General features: G+C 42.1%; 2 protein-coding genes across 11 annotated transcripts in view; one reads left to right on the top strand and one right to left on the bottom strand.

The window, feature by feature from the left end:
* LOC308182036 (uncharacterized protein) overlaps window positions 1–23,705 on the top strand; it is a 178,193-nt gene that overhangs the window by 4,322 nt on the left and 150,166 nt on the right. For 3 of the 9 annotated variants that reach the window (XR_013941642.1, XR_013941644.1, XR_013941645.1), the window contains exon 2: window positions 798–963. The exons of 5 other annotated variants lie outside the window; for them this stretch is intronic. The gene's annotated coding sequence lies outside the window, so the exon portion shown is untranslated. Of the gene's footprint in view, window positions 1–797; window positions 17,511–23,705 lie in introns of those variants that run through there. One more of the 9 variants, XR_013941646.1, reaches the window with a different exon arrangement.
* Window positions 1–23,705, bottom strand: part of COL8A1 (collagen type VIII alpha 1 chain) — a 90,142-nt gene that overhangs the window by 11,952 nt on the left and 54,485 nt on the right. The window contains exon 3 of one of the 2 annotated variants that reach the window (XM_080565462.1): window positions 20,483–20,598. The exons of the other annotated variant lie outside the window; for it this stretch is intronic. The gene's annotated coding sequence lies outside the window, so the exon portion shown is untranslated. The remainder of the gene's footprint in view (window positions 1–20,482; window positions 20,599–23,705) is intronic. 2 annotated transcript variants of the gene reach the window in all.

Raw genomic sequence — 23,705 nt, 5'->3', positions numbered from 1 at the left:
TTAATTCCTGTGGTTGCTCAGCACCAGTGAGTGGCTGGTGTGACTATGACTGGGGAATGCTTTTATGCTTTTTTATGTCAGAAGTCAAGTACGTGGGCTTCTCCTTCCTGGAAGCACCACGGCAATGTGCACGTGACTTGAGCAGTGATCCTCCTAGCACATTGTTGTCCGCAGTTTTCAGACTTGATTTCAAAACTTAATCTCAGCTAAAATTAATCTCTGCAACATTAGTCCTTAACTCCCTTGAGGACAGATTTGTGTATCGCCAAATACTTTCCGAATCGATGTGAGGAGGCATTGTGCTGCACAGAAATTGAATTTCAGTGGCAACTTGCATTTTTAGGGGCAGGAAAAACTGACAGCCTTCTGCTTGCCAGAGATTTTTGTTTGCTCAGTGCTTAGGGTGCCACTTAATATACACATTACCACTTCAAGGTAAAAAAACTCTTCTGCCTTTCTGTGCCAAACAGGGTTTTATGTCATTTGAACAGATGTTTTCAAATTTGCAATCAAACTAATTAAACTCCTAATTTAGAGGTTTTCTTTTTGTATGTTCAGTTGCAATCCACATATAAACAGGAAGCGAGGGCAACAAAATGTAACTTGGCACAAATTTCCCCTCGAAGTTCCATAACACAAATTGAGAGTAGCTCTACCAATTTAATCTTATTTTTGGCGGTAGAGAGCACAAGGTCTGGGGGGAGACAGCAACCCTGTGCGCAGGCTGAGTCGCACTACCGGGAAGAAATGTCTCTTCCATGCCAGCTTTAGACTGTCCTTCATTTGCCTTCTGACAGTGTCTGCAGTGTCACTGGGGGCGATGCCTGCTTCCTTAGTGGGTGAAGAGTTTACCTTCCTAAAGTGCCTGTGTGCTCAGCAGGGAGGAAAGATCACGGCAAACTGGGATTTGTTAAATGCAGTCCTGCATTCTTGTCTCCTGTGAAACTCTCCCACAAAGATCAGGTTTGTTTATTTTTTTTCCTCCCTACTTTTCACTGCCCCCTCCAAGGAAACAAAGTAGTGTTGAGTGTCTGTGCTCCATTTGAGTTGCTGAGGAACAGCTATTGTTCAGTATGTTAAAAATAAATTAAATCATTTTGCTCAAGGTCTAACAACTGTGTCTGATTATCATGTGGTATTTAGTAAATCTAAGACAGTCATAACAAGGATTGTCACAGTGAACATTTTAAAATGCACACATGCATAAACCTGCTGCTGATGGGGAATATCCAATATGTCATGGATGCTGTTTCTGTTTTTTAATTCAAAATGGTGCCTCAAGTTGCTTTCTTAGAGAAGTGTGAAAACATCTAGATAAATGTCTTAATCTTAAAAACAGATTATAATCTATAAACTGCCTTTGGCTTCAGTGGTAATTACACAATCTCTTCTTGCACTGCCTGGGGAGGTATCTTCATTTATCCATTTATAAATCTATTTCCAAAGATGAAGCAACTGTCTCTGCTCCGATCTTTTTCCAAATAGATCAGTACATGTGCTCGGGCTGGATGGTGATCCAGCTATCTGGGTGAGAATGGCACCATTCAACTTGCCCCGTTTCTTACTTTCAAACAGTGTACATTTGCGTGCGTGTGTCTGTATCTACATACATGTGAAAACACTTGTCTACACGCAGATATTTATGTGTGCATGGATGTGAAAACACACACATCCTTTGCCTTCTCCCTGCACCCAGTCTGCTGCGAGCCCGCCTGGGGGCAGCCAGGCAGCCGTCTCCTGCTCGGTGCGACTTTGGGCATGAGGAGACGGGCACCTCCACCACCCCTGGCTCCCAGGCACAGGGCCCTGCTGATTCAGCAAAGGCAACAAGCTCCTGATTTACGGCATGCACAAGCGGCCCTGCCTTGCCTGGTGGTGCGGATGTGCTTGCATGCAGCACTGCTCAGCCTCGGGGCGGGGAGGAAGGACTGATTTAGGAGAATGCAGAAAAGCATGCAACTCTAATTACGGGATTAGAATTAATTGTAGGTAGGATTTAGCAAATACCTGCCTTTGAATACATTTTCCTGTTCTCTGCCATGCGGCAGGCGCTTGAATCCCCTGCCTAATGCTCTCCTCTGGGCAGTTTGCCTGCGGTCCTGGTGGCAGGCGGCTGTGATGGAGACATCTCAGTGACAGGCTGTGCCAACTCCCTGTGCAGCAGCTGGCCGCGAAGGCGTGGAAACCAGGCCCAGTAACACAAAGCGATCAAAGCCCAGCGCTGCCTGTCTGCTTATCAGCCCCGGTCACCTTCTGGTGCGGTGCCGGGACTGGCTGAACCTCGAAGCATTGATAGCGGGCTGTGGTGGTTACTGGTTGCAAAACGGTGTGGGCAGACAGCTACAGGCTTTCTCTGACAGCCTTCCTTCTCAGCTGGCTCATCACTCTGATGCCAGCCTTGCTCTGGCAGGTGGGCTTTCAAGTGACCCTGTGAGATGCCCTATCGATTGGTATATGGGGGTAGGCAAAGGTGGGGGCAGGAGGCTGTCCCCAGCTGTGGCAACTAAATCGAATTACATGTGACCTGCATTTTCACCCAAATGTAACCAGCAAAGAATTTTCTAAGGGTTAACTGCCAGTTTTACTCTCAGAGAACTTTTAGTTGCTCATTTGATTACTCTTTGTACTAAAAGCAGGCAAATTAAAATACATTATTTGTGAAGGTGCAATGATTCCTAAAGAGGCAAAAAGGATCAACTCAGGCAATATGTGTTTCACTCTACCGCAGACTGTCTCACGACTCTGTAAAGACTGCTTAGAGGGGGAACCTTACATGAGCTGGTAGATCTCAATACATTTAGGAAAACTTATATGTGTTTATAAAAATCCCATTCATTAACATCAATAATGCACAGGCAGGTGCTACAGTATATATTTTTCTTAAACATGCTTCCTCAAAAGTGGCAATAGACAGGAAAATGCTGATTATAAAACTGCTTTTGTCAATTGCAGTGGTGGATTGTTACAGATGTCACAAAGAAGATAATGCTTATTCTAATAAAAATGTAGATTATTTAAAGAAGTATAGGTGACTGCAGGTGTAATATACATTCATATTAGACTTTTCATACTACGTACGCCACGCTTGGCACCAAACCTGAGGAGACTGGGGAAAAGTGGCCAGAAACTGCTTTTGTGTTTCTCTTGATCCTCAGGCTATAGACAGTCGCTGTTGCTGCTTGCAGTGTAAAAAGGCTGCACTGAGGGCTCCTGGCACCTGTTGGGTACCTGAGGCAGGTGGGGGGTGACAGTTCTTTAGGAAGGGATATGTCTTACTCTCTGTTATCGTTGAGGAAACAAGGGTTTCTTTGAAGTTTAGACCTACAATTTCCACCTTCTTCCCTCCTCTTTTTAGATATTGGTGAAGTTTGAATGTTTTCCAGTGGCCTAGGTGGCAACCATTAACCACTAACATGGCATCAAAATCACGAAATCTCACAAGGAATGTAATTCTGGGTACAATCATTCTTTGATTTAAGCCTTTGTTACAGAGAAACTTCATTTAATGTGCACCTTTGTAGTGACCATACTCTCACCTTTGCAGCCTGCATTTACTTTAACAGTCCTGGAGTTCTTGGACTGTAAAGCAAGAAATCTGTGAGGGACTGAAGTATTTGGCTTGAACCGTTTGAAACAGTTTATTGGTCCCTGTGACTCCTGTTGCAATCCTGTGGCCTTAAGCTCTGCCTTCTTGCCATATTTGCTTGACTGCCTCTTTCTGAAAATGGCAAAGCATAGCATTGCCTGTTCATTTTCCTACTTTGATGGTATACAAAATGTGTTTTCCTAGCTCTCATCCTCTTGCTGTTTCATGATTTTTTTCTTTCTAAATAAAAGCAAAAGGCTTTTGGAGGTGAACTTTTACCACTTGGAATACTTCCCTTCACTCTGCTTTGATGAGCCTGTCAAGAGAAAGATCAGCTCTTCTCTCCCTTATTTTTCTTTGTTGTGTTCAAACTTTACAGCTTTTCAGGACCCCAAAGTCCCAGTCCACGGGAGATAGGAAAATGGTAACAAATGTCTGCAAAATGTTTTTCTTGAAAAAAATTGCCCGTCTCTTAGAGAATTTTTATTGGAAGGGCATTTGCCATTGAAAGATTTCTGCCCTTTACATACTTTTCCTACCTTTGTTCAAACAGTGGAAGAAATTATCTTGCCTTAGAAGGTTAAGCACACTAGACTACGTCACCCAGATAGAAATCAATGAAGGACGTTTTAAAATTATTTAGCAACAGTTATTCTCCTATTTTACTGTCAAATACTGCAGATATTGTCGTATTTGTTAGGACGTGCTGATCTTAGTCATGACCTGACGCTGTTCCATTCCCATAAATCAAACAGATGCTATCGCATGATCCTACTCCCTAAATGGGTAATTCTTATTTTTATTCTATTTGTCTAGATGAAGGCTAAGATGACAATAACCACAGTTAAGCACTCATTCAGTTGAAGTGGTTTAAAAACCGGGCTGTTCATTTTTTTTAAAGACCCTTTGTTTTGTGGGCCATATCTGGGGGCTGACATGAAGCTGGAAGTTGCTGGATGGTTGATAATAGATCTACCAACGTACATCTCTTCCTAATTTGGCTCCTTCAGTGCAAGCACTGCCAAAACTCTAATAACATATTGCTCTGCACTGCCACTGTGGCTGAACTGCACACATACATTGCTATGTCACGCCAGACAAATCTACCCATAAAGACCTTCTCCCTTTTCCTCTTGTGCAGCAGGTAAGAAATACTGCTTATTCAAATCTACTTTGCTGCACACTCACTTGAGAGTCAACGAGCAGGCAGGAAAAGACTGAAATTTATGTTAACAGGTATAATGTGTACAGACCCTATGCAGTTGCTACTTTTCTCCCTTTGCAAGTGCAGAAATAAGAAGAGCATGACACTGTCAAAAAACTTAAAACCTGAGTTGTGAACTCTGTGTAGGTTTGATTCAGTGAATACTGATAGTAAATGCTTGGAAAATCTCTCAAAAGCACAGCAAGGAAAAATAATGGCTCTGAAGCACACACGGGCATGCAGAGCTTCCGCCTGCCCTCAATGCACTTATCCTGGATCCAGGAAAATATACAGTCTTTTAAACATTTGTGTGAAATAAGAAATAAATCAAGTTAGAGGGAGATTCTGTTATCAAAGAAGTAAATACATTGTGTCTCCTTGACTTGAATTGCTTTGGATTAGACCCCTACGATGCCATGAGGCAGAATTTATTTCCAATATGCAATCCAACGTCCTGTGGTTCAAAGGACCTGAAATTACTGTATCTATCACCTTGGAATAAACCAACCAAGAGCCAACGGAAATCAGAGCCAAGCACGGAAGACTGAATACTCTCACTTGCTTAAGTCTCACAACTCTCCTCCAAGAGAAACAGCACACAATGTTCAGCATAGCCATTTGGATCCACGAGCAGTAACTGTGAGACTAGCAAGAACGAAGGCCATAAAGCAGGTCAGTGCTCAGCTCTCCTGTCTGCCTGTTACAAAACGTCTGCAGTGGGAACCAGCCCTCGCACTTCACCGATGTTGTGGCCAGGACGGAGGACTACACCAGTGGTGCTGGGCTGAAGAGCCTGTCGCTACCCTGCTACTCAGTTGGATCTGGTGGGGGCACCAGCCTGCAGCCGGCAGCTTTACAAGCAGAGATGGGGTTGGGACTACACAAGCAAATAGGGCTGAAGGGAGAAGTTAAAGGACTTTAATCTGTAATTGAAATTCAAGTCCCTGATCAGCGTGCAAACCTTACATGGTGCAGGGAGTGGACCTGAGGCTCCCTTCATGCACTAACATCTCCTGTCCTATGAGACAAGTCTCCTGTGGCTTTTGTCCTCCTGGGGTCTACTGCTCGCTGTGCCAGCTCACCTCCTGCTGGGGCTCTGGGGGTAGGAAAAGGGCACTTCAGTGCCCTTAGCTGAAGAAAGGAGTGAAACCCCTCTTCCACAGCCTGAGTAAGCATCTGCTTGAGCTGCTGATATCTGCTCATGGTTTGAAGAAAAAATTTGGCACCTGTCTTCAAAAGAGGATTATGGGCTATGAGCTGAGCACAGAGGGACTTGTGTCTGTGTGCTTCATTCACCAGAAGGCTCTTAAAACTATGAGAGAGATAGGATTTAGGATGAACTGCGATCTTCAGCTTTTCCTATTTGGCTGGTTTAGGCAGCTCCCCAAACAGTGGCTTTTGTGAATCCTCCTCTGAGGCACTTAACTCCCCTTTCGCACGTGCACGGAGTCCAGGCATCTAATTCAGGCATGTGGACTCCATTATGGAGCCAGATGCAAACATCCCTTCGTGGATTAGGATCTGAAAGATTTTAAATCCTGTATTGTCAATCAACTAAGGCCTCTGTTTTCCCTGCCTGGTCCTCCTTTTGTTTTAAAATCCAGATTTTTTTGAAGCCGATATGTATTACTCTAATTCTTCTTGTATCTATTCAAAGGAGCGGTTAAGGCATTTGCTAGCTGTTCCCAGGGTGATGTGGTTAAGGCAACAAAGACTGACTTTAGAAAATCCGGAGTCACAAGAATCAATACACTGGAGTAAAATCGTATTCTTCCCTGCTAACTTTCTCCACCAGATTCTTACTGCTGAGCATCAGAACAAAAGGTTCATGGCTACCTACAGGCCACGACTTACCCGATTCACAAATAAATCCACAAGGCAGATATTTCACTAGCAAGGAAACAGTTCCGTTTCTCCAGACAACAGAATGGCTGTGAGCAGTGTCAGCAGTGCTTACTACAGGGGGGTTTGCTTTGTTTGACTGTGGGATGCGGTACCTAGTCGAAGTTTGTTTTGTGCTAGGTCAAGAAACATACACAGATTTTCAGATGTTAGTGGAAATCACGTATTCTTAATAGAAATACTTCTAATATACTTTGTCAAAGACTTAGTTAACCATACTAGAGAAGCAGATAAGCGAGAGTATGTAATTATAGCCCACAGGCTCTGAGTTCGTTTATAGAGATGTTTTTTTAGGGCTGAGCTGTATTCCCTGGAAACTGTTGCAAAGTCCTTAATAAATGAAACAAATGAAGTAACAGGCTGATTAGACCCTGCAGGAATGAACTCCCTGAAGGACCATGCTCACAGGTTGTGCTAAAGGTCATCCAGGTACTGAGAAGCAGCCATTGCAGCAAACCTGAGCAGTGCGTGGGGATGGCAAGCCCCTGCCTGAACATGCACGCGTGTGCATTTGCACGCAAATGAAACAAGCAATAAGAACAAAAATACAGGAAAAAACGAACCCTCCACACCAAAACCTCAAAAATCTCCCCCCAGAAAACAAACCAGAAAACCCAGTCAGCTTTGCTGGTATTAACTGCATCTCTGTTGGCAGCTTGTGCTGGCAAAACCCTGTCACACCACTACCTGGTGGGACCCTGGAGCACAGGGTCTGATTTTCAGCTTCTGCTGCAGCCCCAAGGAGTGCCTGGAGCAAAGCTGAGAGCTGAGGGGCAGAGGCGAAGGTGTTAGCTGATCTACCAGAGATTTAGCAGCTCTCTGCTTGCAGCGGAGGGGCAACCTAACCTCCCTCTGAGATCTCCTATAAGGTGAGGGATTGCTTGGCATTCATGTTTGCAACGGGTGGCTCTTTCTTTTGATACCCTTTTCATCACAGGCTTTTGAAAGTAATGCCTCAGAGAGAGGAAGGAAGGCAAAATTATGGAGAGTTTTCATCTCTTAAACTATAGTATAAAAAAGTACAAACTACTGGTACAAGGTAACGCTGTTACTTTTACATGCAGATTTGGAAGGATTAGTTTAAAAAGATATCTGTCAAAAGAGCGTATCTTCTTTTCACCCCAAAAAGCAGCACCAGTAATCAAAATCACGAAGAAATTGAAAACAAAACAGCAACAACAAAACACAAAAAAACCAAAATGAAACAAAAGTGCCCCAAACCCAACATGCAGTATCTCACATTTTTTGGCAGTTTTGTCTTTTGCCTGTTTACACTCTGGACTTGATTTTCTCCTAATGTGTGCTTGTACAAAACTCATAAATCAACTTCGAGAACTGCTGTTAACTTCTTCCCCTGCCTCTCCTTTTCCTGAATTCCTTCTTATTTTATCTTTCTTCTGTCTATGACTAATAGCTATACCTTGTTTTATCCTGTCTTGTACTTGTATTTATTTCCCAAAAGAGGCAGAGTCTCTTAACACTGGTCAGTTGAAAATTATTTTCTTTTTTGATATTATAGTAACGATTACGTGCTGTTATGCCTTTAGTTTGGAATGAACTCCTCATCTTGATTAAATGTGATGCCTGAAATAAACTTGTCTTAAAAGGACTAAGACATGACAAATGATCTGGCATAAGAGGAGAGATTCTTGCTTTCCTTCCACTTGCAAAAATCAGTACATTGCAACCACACAGAGCTGGTGTGGCATTCATAATATGCTGATAACTTACAGAAGAAAAGACAATCCTAATTATGTTTAATTTGGAAATGCAAAATTGTTAACGCAATATTGTTGAAGAATTTTTCTTGCTAGAAAGAAACTTGTGTCTTATCAGTTCCCATGCATCAATTACACTGGTAAATATATATATATATATTAAGTAAATATATATATATATATATTTCCTAGAGTTCAGTAATTCAGGCCTCCACAACTGTAAAGAAAACTCCGTATGATCTGGAACAGATTTTTCTCAAGTGACTCAATTAATCGCTTCCATGTGGCAATTAGCAACATTAGAAGCTTATGAAATTCAGCAGCTGGGGAACTGGTCACTTGTACAGATGGGCAAGTTGACATATATAGATGACCCCATTATTTTTTAATGAGAACTATAACGTGTATAAAACTTGCTAGTTGTTAGATATTTTTATATGGCTCTCAACTTATAGACTTATAAACCTAGGCAGTTAGTCATGCATTAGACCATGGCCTGTTTTTCTTAATCAAGCGAAACTACAATGAGAATTTTGCTCAATTAAGAACAGAAGAATTTGGCTGAGCTTTACTAAATTCTTGGCAGTCGGCAAAAACTGGCCTTTCCAACAGTAAGTGCCAGTGCAAAATATTTTGGCGAGGAACAAATGTCAGTTCAGATCTACAAAATTCCCATTTTCAGGCGGTAAAATTGGAATCACTCTGGTTTGTATTAGCTTAAAAACACCCAGACCCTGTCCTACTGTTGTGTAGCTAAATAAACAGGTATCCACTGCTGGCCCAGATTCTGTCCTCAGTTATGGTAGCATGGTGACTGCAGTGGAGGTAATTCCTGCATAAAAGCAGAGTAACCAATATCACCGAGTCCAGACTTTTCTATATGCTCTGTTTATTGATGCTGGTGGTCTGCTGTGGAAGTGATCACCGTGGTTAAATGTATGTTTCATAGCGGACAGCAGTGATTGTTGTTGAGTCTGTTTTACAGCATCCCATCTTGCTAGTGGTGATACTTGATGGGATACTGCAGATGAACAATTTCACTTGTCTAGCGCCTCTAAACTACAAGGAAAGCTTCCAAAGATGGAAGAGTTGGAAGAGAAGTGGGAGAGAGCCTTTCCTTTGATTTTTTTTTTCTTTTTTGAAGGAAATGTTTTTCTTCTTATCATTCTTTTCATCTGTTCAAAACTCTCCCAAAATCTTCCTGTAAACTGGGCTGAAGATGTCATGAGAACAGACATTATTTCACATATCTGGTATCTTTTTTTTTTGACTGGCAACAACGATCCCATTTAATTAAATGAAAGCAGATTTTGAATGTCTGTTGATGTTCTACAGGCAGTAGGAGAAGGAGGGAAGAACCTGTAAAGTAAACCTATCAATTAAATTAAAAATACATACTTATGTTCAGACTTGACTATTGCTTTGCAAAGAACTCCCAAAAAAACATGTACATGGATCACATTTCCTGCAGAAGTTTGCTTTAAGCACCCGTGGAGTCGATGCATCATACTTCAAAGATTTCCAGTTTAGCTAGAAGAAGGGCTGTAAATGTTCTGCTCATATTACTCACCATGGCTTAGCTGATGCTATCAACCAGCCCACTTCATACCTGCGGAAAAGACTACTTCTCTTTGGCCTGCTAGAGAGCTCTGCAGGCCAAGTGTCAACACTGCAATCGGGTCTATAAATCTTGTAGATTATTTGTGCTGGAATTTCTCTTGCCATTGTGATGAAGAAATAATTGAGTTGCAGAACTCCATCAGTACATATGAAGCTCATTGAATTTTCTTCTCTAACAAAAGCATTATTTTGTAAATGGAAAAAAAAAGTATAAATGCAAGCAGATGCATATGGTTTTGATTTTTGGACCCATATAATTATATAATTATTTTTGCCAAATAACATGACATGGACAAGTTATATGTTAGCCTTTTTTCTAATTTAGCCAAAGTGATCATGTATATTGTGTGCTGTCTACACACACTACTATGTTTGATCTTTGTCCAGCCAAAGAAAATGGGTGCAAAAAAAAAAAAAAAAAAGAAAAGAAAAAAAAAAGGCATGGGAGGACCCAGGGCTTCTAAATGTGTCAAACTCATTACAAAAGACACTTTAAACTTACTCATCATTCAGTCTTGTCGGTGATGATGCCTCATTGACTAAAAATAATGATCCTAAATTGAATTGATTTGTAAAGAAATGCAGCGGTGCCATACTTTTCCCTTGTAATTATAATATAGATGATTCTTAAGAAGAACACAGTTTGAAGGTTGCCACGTTTTAAAATGCACATCTATGGCCTTGCTCAGCTGTGTGCTGCCAAAGCACGCACATTACAAATGAGCTGAGGTGGCAGAGTCAAGGTCCAGAAAAGCCAATTCTTTTTTTTTTGTTGTTGTTGTTATCTCTGCATGTGGGGCTGATGCTCTGAATCAAAATGGTGAAATAGGCACAAGCTGAAAGTTTACTGTTCTCATAAGATAGTCTTTCTTTCTGATAGTGCAGGAGGGGAAGCGATCCGAAAATGATAATTGCGAAATACTGTTCCTGCCTCCTAACAGGACATGCTGCCCCTTGAGATTTAAGAAAATACCTGGCTGCTGCTTCTTCCCCGTGAACTCCTAAGAATAAACTCAGATGTACGAGTATCATTTTTTAATTTCATTATGGGAAAGGCAGGCCTGATCCACCAGCCCCTGCTCCCTCTCTGCACACGTGTGTGTGAATCGCTGCTATTTCTCCCTATATTGTTTGGCATGCTCCAGCCCTTGCTCACAAATTTCTCCCCCTCCTGCCCCCAGGCATTACAGTTTGTAGTGGTGAAGGAAAGAGGAGCAATGAAGAGAAGTCGACCGACAACCAGTAGAACTTATTAAGGTCCCCCAGCTCACACATCCGATTTAGGACACATCTGGAGTTCAGCTGTGAGCAGCCATGACTTAGCAAACCAACCTGTGCTGAGCACCAAGGAGCTGCAGCCTGGCTGGCTGGTGGTACATGTGCCGCCTGCTTTTGAGTTAAACTTTGATACCTCTGCAATACGCTGCAGATACTTCTGGGACCACAGAGTGGGTATTGCTGCACTTTGCCATTCGCCTTCTGTTCCTCGTTTGCAAAATGGGTCTGGAGCTCTGAGCTCTAAGTGATGTTGTAAGGAGAAGCACATAAAGCATTTTAATGAGGGCTATAGTAAGTAATCAGTCTTCTCTTATCGTTCTCATGCTTGTGTGTGTCTAACACATTTATGGAGAGAAGAAACGTTTGCTGGCAGTAACCTCTTCCATATACTACATTGTTTCTCAGTCTCCAGTCCCCACAGCTGACTGTTTACATGTCTCTGTGAACCTTTGTCTTTAAATAAAACCGCACAGAGACCACAAGCCACTCTTGATGAGCAGACGCATTTATTCAGGTTCTCTTCAGGCGTATGAGACCCGAAAGAATAAAGTTCCTCAAAATGTATTTGTCAAGAAGATGAGCACTCAAGATAAACAATGTAGCAGAGGCCAAAAGAGAAATTAAAACAGGACATTCCCCCCATCTGGTTTGCTTAAGCAAAATCAGATGGATTTGACTCTGGGGACCTCAGGACTGGAGCTGCCTTTTTTTTTTCTTTTTCTTTTTTTAAATCCATGTATATTGGAACTGTATTTGCAGATCATATGAAACTGTAGGTGCTGCCCTCAGTTTTTCTTAAATGCTCACTGTATTACACAGGTTCTTTATGCTATTGCTGCTTCTGCATTCATTAATTGCTCTGAGTAAATGCAATCCATAAACTGTTTTTAACCCCATTACCACAAGCACACCCTCTATGCCTTTAATTACAGCAGCTTTCATGAACACTTGCCTTTGCAGTCTGCAATGCCGTAAAGAGATGAAACAGTACTTCTTAAGTAAAGGGACACACTTCTTTGTCTTGCTATTGTCATTTATCCTGGGTTGGATCACTGTTTTGTATGTTTTGGGGCCACCTGAAAATGCCTCGAATCTGTACAGTGACTATTAACTCCAGTTTAAAAACCACCAGAGTAAGGTTTTGATTTGTTTTTGTTTAGTAAAGATGTGCCAATTGGTCTTTGTCCTGAAAGGCTTGAGTCCACCTCCAGCCGCCCACATTAAGGCTCAGCTGCTCAGGCTGTGCCCTACTTTTGGGGCTCCTGCTGACTTTACAGCTAGGTACTGCTAATGAAAGTGAAACGGTGAAAAAAGAGCTAAAACGGCTGGGTGAAAACAGCCTCTGAAAGCAGTGGAAAGGTTGGCGCTTGCACAGTTGTATAAAGGAAATACCGTTGTTCCTAAGGACAAGTTACTGTTTCTACAGTTATAATTTAACACGTTTCTCTCTTTAGCACTGAAGCCACACGCTGGTGTACACCGAGGCTCAAAGCAAACACGGTATCGGGCAGCTCAGGGACAGTCAGCTGGTATGAGCAATATTAGCTTTGTAAGCCTCGCATGGAGCTTTATTTGATTCCCTGCTGCAGTATTTAGTAGATGAAATGGACTTGATAATTTAAACCCAACTTTTCTAAAACAAGTCGAGATAGAGTCACCTTAAGTAATTTGTGGCGTTAATCAAGCAGACGATCAGATGTTTATGAATCCTTATTTGTAACCAAGATAAAAAATGGATTGATAACAAATGTATTTATAAAATCAAGCCCATAGTATCTCGAAAGTTTCAGCAGTGCATCTGAAGATCAAATGCTTCTTATCGATGCATACATATTTATCTACTGACAGGTACTACAGGCAATTCAAGTATTTGCTGGAGCAGTCTTTGAGCAGTGTGGGAAATGCATTGAGTTTTCCTGGGAAGTCAAAGCTTTGAGAGCGCAGACGTCTCCTTACTGAAGCTGCCCCTGGGTGGCGTGAGCGATCCACTTGAGCACAGGCACAGCCCTGACAGTTGCTTGAAATTGTTTTAAAAGCAAAATAATAAAAGCATGTCCTCATAATTTTTCTTTATTTGGGTGCTACTGGTGTCATAGCTACGCCTTCACCTAGTGTTTGCTGGGGCACAGCTGTGTTATGCTGCCTTCTAGTCAGAACGATCATGTCATGATAAATGATAAAGATATTTCTGACAATGGTAGAATCTTGTCAGTGTTCAAAGACAGCTTGTTTAAAAAGAGCATATTCCTGGTTTTGTCCAGGGCAAATCTGATAAAACCTGACTGTTATCAAATATAGAATCTTAGAATTGTGTCGGTTGGAAAAGACCCTTGAGATCATCAAGTCCAGCCATCAAGCTAACGCTGCCTTGTCCCATCGCTAAACCACTTCCCTTAGTGACACGTCCCTACATCTCTTAAAGACCTCCAGCAGTGGGGACTCCACCACTTCCCTGGGCAGCCTGTTCCAATGCTTGACCACCCTCTGCATGAGGAAATTCTTCCTGATATCCAATCTAAACCTCCCCTGTGGCAATTTGAGGCTGTTTCTTTGCATCCTCTCACTTGTCACCTGAGAAAAGAGACTGACATAGCTTTCCTTTTAGTCCTTTCTGTCTTCTAGTTTTTGTGTAGTTTTTCAGATGTTTTTAATCTCTCATTCATCAGAAGGCAAGGGACTTTGTTTTCTGTCTAGCCCAGAAGTGGATTGAGGTGGAAAGTGCTCTGCTCTGAGTGCATCAAAACCTTTCTGCTGGTTGGTAGAAAGTGTTGAACACCAGCCCTTTGATGCCAATCTTGCCGTATTTAGGGAAGAAAGGGAATGAGTTTTGTAGAGTCTCCGCAGTTCCTATGCAGTTATACTTCCCATTTAGGGGGTCACACTCATTCCTGTCTAGGTTTAATCACCCGTAGAAGGGTGTTTGTACCTCGTACTTGACCATTGTAAGAGGAGGTAGCATTATGCTGTATGTTCAGGCATTTATTCTGCTCTGTTCAGCATTACTAAACCTAAGAGCAAAATCCTGCATCTATCTATAGGTAAAAAGTGAGGGGGAAGAGGAAGTGCAAAAGAGAGGGAAGCTAAAGGAGGAGTGTCTGGAGAGAGCATCTGCCTTTAGCTCCTGAAGGATGCTAAAGAAGGATGTGAAGGGCTGTGTTTCACAACAGCTGGAACAGTTTCTTCCTGAGCTTGGAGGACAAAGTGCACAGAGCTCCCAGGCATCTGAGGCTGGGAGCAGCTCCCTCATGATGCTGTTGGCTGCACCAGCAGGAGGGGCAGGGAGCCCCCCAGGTGCCTCGCAGCACCTGCAGGCACGACATGGGCTCGAGCGTTTGGCACTTGTAACACGTACACAGACTCCCACTGCATGATCCCTGAGATGTTCTGGGGTTGCAAAGACAGGAACACAAAGTACAAGCCCTTTTAGGAGGTTAAATGAACACGTCACAAGAAATTTAGCCAACACCTGGATCACCTACTGTCCTATTTTTACTGTTTAATCCTTTTCACACTCCTAAGAGGTCCCTGGATATTCCATTGCCCATGAGATGCACCCAAAGACAAGAATAATGGGATTTTTTTTCTTTTCCTAGTTTGGTGCCTCAGCAGTACATGCCTGAAATAGGGGAAGTAGCACTTTCACAAAAAGCAGTGATTGCACTCACTTCCTAAATACATAGGTAATAAAACTCTTTAGATTTCTGAGATTATACATCTCCGGAAAAACAGTCTCCGCTTGGTTTAAATTTACTATAGTCCAGGAAATAAAAATGTCATCATCCATATTTCACAGGCCAGAGTTAAGACTTTCCTAGGGGAGATAATACAATAATATCCAGAGAAGAGAGTGAACTCACTGCAGGCAAAAATTGTAATCAAAATAATAATAAATTAGACTCCTCCAACTCTCCTTTGGTTCAGCTACAGACTGGAAGAGATTTCTCAGAAAAGCATTTGACATTTTATTGTGACCATGCACTGGATGGAAAAAGAAGAATATCACCTGTTAAGAGTTAACATTTTAGGACTCTTCCTCCCCATGCTAAATTCAATATTTCATTTTCAGCAACAAAGCTGCCAGCCACTTGGATTAGCTGAAGCTGGGTAAGCCTTTTAGATTATCAAATGTCACATGAAAAAATACCAGGGAAGCTGGGGCTGAGTAAGTGTTAAAGCTTTGTTAGGATGGCGTGGCCTCAAAAATAATTGTTGATGCCAAAGACAGAGCTTTCCTACTTCTTTCAGGCCAAGCAGAGATGCCAAGTATACAGAATTGGAAGCCGTCTATCTTTTTTTCTTTTCTTTTTTTTTCTTTTTATTTGCTTGATACTGTGCAGACAGCAGAGACAAAATACCAAAAATGCCTGAAATCCTTATGACCTTTCACTGCAAACTGTGAACTTTGTCCGCTAAACTCAAATTTCTATGTACACTGCCAGCACAGGCTCCATGCTGTTGCTTTTTCTTCATCTTCCCAGTTTATTGTGTACTGGGGGACAGCCTCCCAAGCACTGGGCAGGAGGGGGAGCCTGAGCACATTCCAGACCCTTTTGCAGGTTCAAAATACTAAGTCTCTGTGCCGTGGATTGCTTAGAAATACCTGTAAGGCGAGCAGAGCAGCATGAAACACGCTGTTTGCACACAAAGCAAGTATTCTACAGCCATCAGCTGGTGTGGCTCACATTCCTGCCTGTGTGCTGATGCCACGGTGCTGCCTAGCTGGCCCCATTTACGCCGTCTCCCATTTACGCCAGGAATACTCAGGCTACTGTAGAGCAAACGGTCCAAAAATGCTTTCAGTAAACGATTGTGTCAGCTTCTCAACTAAAAGGTCTCTGATTTCAGCTTTGTGCTCTGGTATTCCTCTACCCCTGGTAAATCATGAGCTAGACTGCTGCAGAGAATAAGTACGGGGGAATTTCAGATAGATGAAGTAGAAAAGGCTCCTGTAGAAAACTGCCATGAATTGTAATATTGGACACTGTTTGCATACCTATTGCAATTGAGAAAGGATAAAGATAACCTTGTTACTTAAACAAAACCCAACAACTGCATCAAAATCCTTTGAAACTAAACAGAAGGTTGAAATATGTAATAGATATTTTAGCTGAAGGTTCACTTACTAACCTGATAGATTCATGGGCTATCATTACTACTGGGTAATCCTTTCGACTGTATTTCAAGTTCTATTCTGCACTGTGGTAACATTCTCTGAACATTACAAGACAAAGTTCCTGTGTCTGAACCCCTAGGTCTAGAAAACTGGTCAAAAATGTGACATTTCTAGAGAGACTCCTGCATAGAAAATGCACTGATGTTTCCTAAAGAAACTCAGTGAGTTCGCAGGGAATAATTGCGTTGAGAAGTTATGCCAGTGGGGCTTTTGAAAGAAGGCGTTTGCTTAGTGCTGCTTATCCCTGGACAGAGAAGCTATGAGAAAACATGTGGAATACGTTTGCAACGTGGTGAATGCAGCTATATGCTCTATCTGTTGCTGTTACTGAACTGTCTGTTATCAAACCATACCCTTCAGCACATAGCCAGGAGGATTTATGCTTAATGCAAAGCCCATAAAAAGACTTAACTGTTTCCCAAATCAGACAGGCATGTTTTGCTAGTCTTCCATGGAGTTGCTGTTATCAGGATAAAAATATGCCTTTTTTTTAGCCTAAGCACCTTGAGTTAGCTGCTTCTCCTCACACTGCAGAGGAGCAGCCCCTGCGCATCACAAGGCAAAATGCTTCTGGTGAGCTTGACCCTGCAGACCAGAAGCAAGCTTGTGCGTGTGTGTACGTGTGAGGTGGCCTGGGGAGCCTGAGCAGCAGAGAATTACAGAGCGGCAGGTCCTGCAGGGCTCTGCGCAGCCTGGGGTTGTAAACGTGTCCTCATCATTGCTGACAGCAAGCAGGAGGTATCCCCAGAGTAGCCCCGAATTGTATGATTTGTGGAGGCAAGTTCATCTGGTTATTCTTCTCTGTTCCTCAGTACCAGAGCTTTATGTGTCAATTATCACTACTAAAGCCCTAAAGAAGCCCCTCTTCGTCAAAACACAGACAAAAGCAGCCCTTGGGTTTATGCGCAATAATATTCGGATTAGTTAAAGAAACCTCATTTGCCAATAGGAAAAGAGAAGTAAATTTCTAAGCTATTGAATATGCTGTGCTTGGAAAGGATTATTTCTTCTGTAATTCCTCTTTAATTTCCTCCCATCAGAACTGCTGAGAGGAGTCTGAAGCTAGCTTTTCAAGAGACTAAAGGAGTTCGTCCACTGATTTCTTTTGAAAAATCAATGGACCTGGAAATGTAAGATAACATTTCTATAAACACATGAGTAATATGAGGTTTAAATTCCACTAAAAATCGTCTAGGGCTTCCAACTCCCCAATTCAGACAGGGAAAAGGAAGACTAGCAAACTAATCCGTATTATAGATAAACAGGGATTGAATGGAGGGACATAGGGCACAGGAAAATGAGGAGGAAACTGGGGACTGAGAAGACTGTGTTCATGGGGTTTAAACACGGAGAAGCATAAAGGGCCACGAAATAAAGGATAGACAAAGAATATCAGCCTATACAAACTGAAATGTTACTTTCAGTCACCTTACTTTCAGTCACCTAGATTTGCCTTTGATTTTGAGGGAAAATCACTAGGACCACATAAAATTAAATAACTTGATCACCTGACTCATTGCCTATGAATTCGGCACAATAGGTTTCCTCGTTCTTCTCCCTGATCAGATTATGAAGTGTCTGAAGTTAAACTAAACTACTCGTTCTGGTAACCTTTCTGAATAGTTTTGCTTTGTTCATTTCAATTGTCTTTTTTCAATTTAAAAATATTATTCAAATACCACATTTGGGTGGGTAGTGACTACCATGACACTGTGTAGAAAACCAAAGCAATCTGAAGCAAGCTAGACAATCCGAGTACATTTTTAAAATACCATATTGCTTAAATAAAATAAACTTAAATCCCTTAGTCTAGCAATTACTTTCAGATGTTTGATTGTTTATTTTTAAAGAGCTGTCATATCATCCATTTAGAACTGACGAACACTATTTTGATATCTTCACGAGTTTTCTCTAACATCTGCTCCCTTCCTTACATCGTGAACTACACACTCATCTTCATTGTCTCTTGTATTTATCTTAATTTCGCTGTATTTTATTTTATTGGAGGAAAAACTTCGCAGAGCTGTTTGTGGCAAGATTTAGTTACAGGAAACCCAAAAACTAAGCCCCAGTTTCAGCTGAGACAATTAGACTGTTGATTTTGGTAGGAGCTCAGGACTTCTATTGGACCCAAATGCCTTTCAAGTCTAATTGCCAGTTGATGCTCAAGTCTAAAAATTTTCTGTATTTTTGCTACAGATATTGGGCTTTGTTTCCCTTTAATTTGAGGGATATTTCTATCCAGATCTGAATGTTTTGCTGAAATTATTCTCTATTCACTGGAATAGGTTAAAACGAAAAGAGAAAAAAAAGGAAATAATAACATTTTCCAGAACTCTCAACGATTTCTTAGGCTTTTTTTTTTCCTTTCTTCTTATTTCTCTGTGCTTTGATATCTCTCTATTGTTGAGTACAGTGTTTGTTTTTCTCAATGCGATTTTGCCATGCATGAAAAATAGCAAGTGCTAGTTTGCACTGTCTAGCCTAGCTGTTGCTTTTTACTGTCTGGCATATATGTTTAATGGTCTGTATTCCTATTTCACCTGCTGTAGGTGAAGGACTCTGAGGTTTGTTGAAGTGATCTATATTATTGTATAACACTGGAAAATCTCTCTCAAAACGTCTGAAGAAATTACTAATAAAAATATCAGTGCTCTCACAGAATGTGTTAATCAGCTGCTATATAACCTTCACAGCCAAGTTATCAAAATCCACTGCCGTTCTTGGATGTATGTTTTATTGCTAGGGGGATTGGGCTCTAAAACTTTCTTATAGATGCTCTGGGAGAACTTAAATACCAGCAGGAATGCATTTTATACTCTATTAACGTTTTGTGGGCTGGGGCCTTGGGCTATACGGTTTCTTCTTTTTATTTTTTTCTCCTTTTTTCCTTTATTTTTGTGTTACCCCGGGATAGCACCCTGTCTAGGGACAGACTCCAGGGGACTGGGTCTCAGGGCCAGCTCCCACAGCTGGCAGCCACTGAGCATCGAGCCGTGGGCAAGTCCGCCCCAGTGCCCAGAGAAGCCCGGTGAGCTCTCCAGGCAAGGTGTCTGCCAGGGCTGGTGCCTGGAGCAGTGTACTTGTGGAGTCGTGCTTGTATTGACTCTGCTGGTTCCCTTTCAGACAAATTCTGCAGGATTTCTCTGAAAGAGAGGCGCATGATTGAACATGGCACTCGTCTTCCCAGAGAGCTGTTGAGAAAGTCTGAGGAATTTACGTGATTAATTTGTAACATTTGGATTCTTTTAATTAGCCATCTAGAAACCAAAACAGAGCGCAGGACACTACTGCAATGTAGCTTGTTAAGCAATAATGCATTTTTTCTTCCAAAAGTCACACTTGATAACAAACAATAGTCATAAGCATAAGATGACTGTGGATACTATGAGCTAATGTCTAGTTGTCAGAAACTTTTCCATTAGGGCTCCAAATGATGTTTAACATATTCTTCCCGTTATTGAGCTAAACTAAACATTGCATTAAACGTGGATTTCCAAATGAATGTTACTGCTGTTTGCCTTCACATATGCATACACATGGATTCAGACACGTGTACATATGTATTTTGGATATTGAAAGTACATCAACAGCATAGTTCACTATATTCTCAGGGTAAAATGTTTTTTGTCATCCCTTTTTAATGAAACCCATCCTTAATCTTTCCTGACTGTAAAAATAGACTTTAAAAAGGTTCTTTTTTTTTTTTAAGAAAAAAGAAAAGTTACATGTCATTTCCTATTAAATTATGAAGAGTGTCTGAAAGAGTAGATTTTCTTTTAATCTAGGAAAGAAGATGCTGTTGAGAATAATCACCAAAGTATGTGTACCATATATTTTTCTACTCAAAAATCAAAAGCTTTGGTGTGTAGCAAACACTTGAATAACTTATCAAATCCTATTTGGTGCTCACTTTAAGACAACTTCTGTTTTAAGCCTTTGCACTCTTGTTCTGGCATTATGCATAACTCATTCAGGATTTCAAAGCTGGATATACTTACATTTAGATATCAGGACAGGGCAGAAGAAGGACAGGTTGTTTGCTTTTCACTGTAAGAGACCTAGATTTCCTGTCTGTGTAAGGCCCGGTGTTATTTTGTTGATTTTAAGTTGGTCCCTAGAGGGAAAAGAAAGCTTATAAGAAATTTATGAGCACAGTAGCCTTTTTTTTTTTTTTCTTTCAGAAATGTTAAGGAAATTTGCCCAAGATTTTCAAACATAGTGGCGTAGCATAGTCTTTCCATTCCATGTTCAAGCCTCTTATTCAAGGTCTGCTGTTCAGAAGTATGACAACCTGGCAGCTTGTTCCCTCTGAGCAGCCTCTAGTTACTCAGTGCTTGCGAAAACTGATGTAGCAATTTGAATAGGGGACTAAAAATCCTAATGTTTGGTATTTTTGTTGGCAATCCTGTAATAATTAGGCTGTAAATCAAAATCTGGGTTTTGATTTCAAGAAAAGCTCCTTGAGTCTTGTTCCCACCCTTCTGGAGAGATGCTGTGTAGCTTTTTTCAGATTACTAGGTATAAAATTATCAGTTTGAATGGCTGCTGAAAAACATTTACTTATTCTTGTATTTCTCCAAGTGTGTTGCCCCCTCAAAAATGTACATGCAAACCCTTCCTTGCAATGTGCAACATATAGACATTAGTTCCCAAGAGGCTTGGACTGATATATGAGGTGCTTGGAACCGCCATACAAAGTCCCGAGCGCAACAGTGCTCATGAAGGTGCAACAAGGGGAGCAACAGGCAGTGTTGGCACCCTACATAAATACAAAATATGCATGTTTTATGGGCTAATCACTCTCAGGCTACCGCTACCAAGACACACATATTTCACCTTATCCACATCCCACAGGCATGACTGGGAAGACTCTGGGATTTGGTGGACTCAGCTGCCACCGAGATGTTCAGGGTTTGGTCTGATAAAGCCCTGAACCATGATTTCTGGAGACCTGTGCCTCTACCGGGGCTTGAGCACATGCTCGAGTGCTTTGCTGGACAAGGGCTGGGGAGAGCCCAGTGCCTCTCTGTCGCCCTGCCCTCAGCTGCTGACAGTGTGATCCTTTCGCTATTCAACAGCCATCGTGCACGAACCCATGGACAACTAGGAAGACAGCTCTTTGATAAGCAGGGCGGTGCTTTTCACATGCTGATTGGCTTTGTGGTTGAAATTTGAGGTATTTGGCCTAAGACCTTCCTGGCCTATGTTTTGCCTCTCCAAAGTCACTGGTTTCCCTAGCAGCTAGACAAGCTCCAGAGAGCCACAGACACCCGAAGGTCTCTCTCCATTTACTTGAAGCATTTTATCAGCCAGGCCAAAAGGAAAATTCAAGAACAGCAACTTCTAACCTCTGTGCAGATGAACTTCAGCAGTGGCACCTACTCCAGGGCCTGGTGTACCCCAGGTGGCCGTTCCCCAGGTGGCCCTGCTGCCACCAACCTGTGATAACCTTAGAGGGAGAAAGCATCTGGGGAGAGAGGAGAGCCAAAAAGCAATATTGATTTTGCAGGGGAAACCTGCAATTAGCTTGACCGTTTTACCTCAGATTTATTCCAGCCCATTAGAAATGTGCCCACTCCCTGCTCTCATCTGTTCCTCTGAGTGCATCAACTGGGCTTTTGTGAGGTCTCTTTCAAATCTGACAAAATAACTAAATTTTGGTCAAAACAGTACATTTTCACAAGAAAAAAATCTTGAATCTTGTTGACAGAAGAGCATTTTCTGCCATAAAAGAGATCTCAGCCCAGCTCCCTCCAGAGCACATTGCTGCCAACCAGCCCTTGTGCTTCAGGAAACCATTCCTCCATTGCGGGTGGCCTCCACTGGGCACCTTTTTCCATCCTTCCTCGTGAAGTCCAGGGCCCCCACGAGAAGTACCTGGCTACTCTCCAGGCCCTCTGCTGTAGGTTAGGGTGACATTAGTGGTGACAAAGCTTTCTGGCCTCTCGTATCAAATTTATTTTGAAGAATCTCTGTTTTGATGACCAACAGCTCAGCTCTCTGGCAATGCCAGACCTAGTGCTGACTTGTGGTTGCCCTTGAGTTGGTAGGTAATATGGGGTGATTTTCTCCTGCTCTGCTGCTGCTGGGGGAGCCACCACGATGGATGTCCCAGGGCCCTGACCCTGAGATTTAAGAGAGATACCTCACAGTGTTCTTACGTAAAAAACCCAAAGTCTTCTGCTTGAGATGGTTGCTTGAAAAGGGGGAAGGAATTATATAATAGTCCTTCGAGATTTTCTTGCATTTAAATGGTTTTGTTCTACTTTCAAAAAAAAAAAAAAACAAAACACAACATGGATGAAGTATGGTAGTGAAGATAAGTGAGAGCAAAAATTCAGCAGGCATCTGTCCTTCCAGACACTCAAGGACTTCACAGGAAAACTTGAAAGAAGGAAAACAAAAAGGAAGAAGGTAAGGCTCTTTTCAGTGGTACCCAGTGACTGGACAAGAGGCATGGGGCACAAGCTGAAACATGGGAAGTTCTGGCTGAACATGAGAAAACACTTCATTGTGAGTGTGACAGAGCACTGGAACAGGCTGTCCAGAGTCTGGACTAGAGGGGATTGGACTAGATGATTTCCAGAGGTCCCTTCCAAACTCAACCACTCTGTGATTCTGTGAGTGATTTCAATAGTCAAAGAGAAAAACAATTTCACACCCCATTATCAAGGTATAGGAGATAATTCCCAAGAACTGTGGATTATTTGCAATTGGTTTCATTCAATTCATTGAGCTGGATAAAGAAAAGTGCATCTGGCATCTTTCCTGAGAGGACTCTACAGCCTGCAGAGCAGAAATTGCCAATTCCGTTGCCGTTTGCAGCATAGTTTTATGAAGTATAGCTTTTAATTGTTTGTCCTGCCAACCAGGCCTTCTCCTTTAAGTTGTGAGTTAATAATTCAGACCACATCTACATTCATTCAACACTTTCAGATATGGCTCCAGGCTCCAAAGTTCAGCTCTGGAGACAAACTTCTCCACAGCTTGCAGGTGCTTAGGTCTGGGGCTTTGGCTCAGCTTCTTGCACGGATGAAGGAAAGTCACGAATTCAGAAGTAGCTTTGAATACTTAGCAAAACGGGGAGCTGCCAGACTGGAGGGGATGGCAAGCTACTTTGCCTGTGCCTGAGGAGAGAGGGATTAGGTGTTTCAGCCGCACAGCTCATTCCTGCTTGCTGTTTGTACCATCCATGTCGCTGTTACTGCCTTTGTGGGATTA

Source organism: Anser brachyrhynchus, assembly GCF_964034855.1.
Source record: "Anser brachyrhynchus genome assembly, chromosome: 1".
Classification (NCBI taxonomy): domain Eukaryota; kingdom Metazoa; phylum Chordata; class Aves; order Anseriformes; family Anatidae; genus Anser; species Anser brachyrhynchus.
This window is presented reverse-complemented; position numbering and strand designations above follow the sequence as displayed.